The following is a 2058-nucleotide window of genomic DNA, read 5'->3' as shown; positions in this document are numbered from 1 at the left end:
TATATACAGGAAGCAGACCACATCCCTAAGGCAGCTACTCAGCTGCTCACAGTAGATGCCATCATGGAGTTGATTACCAGTCTCATCATGGGGAATAACTGCCACCAGCTGCCCAGTCACTTAACCAGGCCCAGCCAAGCTGACATACAACCTTAACTACCACAGTGCACTGCTAATAAAAAAGAAGTATCTCGTCTTTTCTATCATCCTTGCTCTAAGAGGTAATCACTATAGAAAACATGTTGAGGAAGAGAATCTATAGCTTGGGAAAAAATGTTTGGCAATGACATAGCCAACAAGGAACTTATCTCTAAAATTTATAGAGAACTTAAACACCTCAATATCAAAAAAAACAATCTAATTAAAAAAATGGGTAAAAGACATGAACAGACACTTCACCAAAGAAGATATTCACACAGCCAACAAACACATGAAGAAATGCTCAGGGTCATTAGCCATTGCTTCCAAGGAGTGACTGGTGGGTTTGAATTGCCAGCCTTCTGGTTAACAGTCAAGTGCCTTAGGTACTATGCTACCAGAGCTCCTAGATACCAAGGTTAGCCACATGATTTGCTTTGCCTACATTAGAAGAGAATTTAGATGTGCCACACCTAAGCAGAACTAAGTATTTACAGAATACTTTATCTTTTCATTCTCTGCTATGAGACTACGATCATCTCACGCAATATCCCCATAAGGGCTGTTCTTTCAGCCCACAAACAGAAGAAGCATGAGTAAGAAATGAACCTTTGTTTTTGTAAACTACTGAGATTTTGGGGTTGTTTGTAACCTCAGTATAATTTAACCTATCCTGATTGATATAATGCATTTAAGGCTAAGAGTCTTTATGAGATCTCTAAAGATCTTCAGCCTATATGACTATGAGACCAGAAGAACTAGATGGTGCCCAGCTTCCACTGTCAACCAATCGGTGGGGGATCTATGTAGGAGACCCTGGATAGAGAGGAAGAACAATGTGGAACGAAACTCAAAATCATTTGAAAAAAAAAAAGGTGAGGGGACAAGGTTTGCTGGTCTGATAGAGCCTGGTGGAATCACTGAGACTATGGTCCCTCGCTGCCCTTCAGGTCTGGAATTGAACCCACACCCGTGGCTTCCAGCCAAACAAAAGACAGCCATATGAGTTGAACATTTACCTGAGGTAGATACAGTCCATGGAGAGAACAATCATGGGAGAAAAATGGCTGTGTATGCACAGGGAGACAGTGCAGGGGGCAGGAGTGCATGGAGAATGGACACAGGGAAGAGGTAACTATTGGGAGGAAGTGGGAGGGGAGCTGTTTCATTGTGGTAAGTTGTAGTCAATGTCATGAGACAACGTCTGTGTGAACTGCTCTATGGAAAGTGAATTTGATCTGCAAACTTTCACTCAAATCACAGTAAGAAAAAAAATCAGGTTGTCTTTTATTAATTTTAGGAGTCCCTTTCATGTTCTGCACACTAATAATTTTTTAATATAAGTATGGCAAATATCTTTTTCAAATGTGTGGTTTGTCTTTTCACTTCATTATTATTTTATAATTTTTATGGTAGCAATTGATACATAACGTGGTGCAGTGAATTGCTTGGTATGGCCCTTCTAGCCATAGTCTTTGTAACTCCCACCAAATGATTGGATAATTAACCCAATGACATCAGGTCAATTCCGACTCACAGCAACCCTTTTAGGACAAAGTAACACTTGCCACAGTGGGATAGAGGCTGCAGAGCTGAAAGGACGAAGGTGAGAGAGAGGCACTGCTGAGAAGAGGCTGTCCTCATCAAAGAACTGTATCCTGAATTGTTCCTGACCCTGAATTGTAATTTTACTTCCCTATAAACCCCATAATCTTGAGGATTGTGTGTGAATTCTGTGCGGCCAGTGCAACAAATTATTGAACTCAAGAGAGAAGTAGGGAGTGCCATGGGAGGGATGGCTTGTGTCAGAATTGGTAAAAAGGTTGCAGAAGCTGCCATCTAGATGCAACAATGGCTCTCTCCTCGTCCAGAGCAAAGAAGAATGAAGAAAACCAAAATTCATGGAAACAATTAGTCCTA

Source organism: Orycteropus afer, unplaced genomic scaffold (genome assembly GCF_000298275.1).
Source record: "Orycteropus afer afer isolate SDZICR_OR568_19922 unplaced genomic scaffold, OryAfe1.0 scaffold01124, whole genome shotgun sequence".
Taxonomy (NCBI): domain Eukaryota; kingdom Metazoa; phylum Chordata; class Mammalia; order Tubulidentata; family Orycteropodidae; genus Orycteropus; species Orycteropus afer.
The sequence above is the reverse complement of the archived record's forward strand: the minus strand, read 5'-3'. Positions refer to the sequence as shown.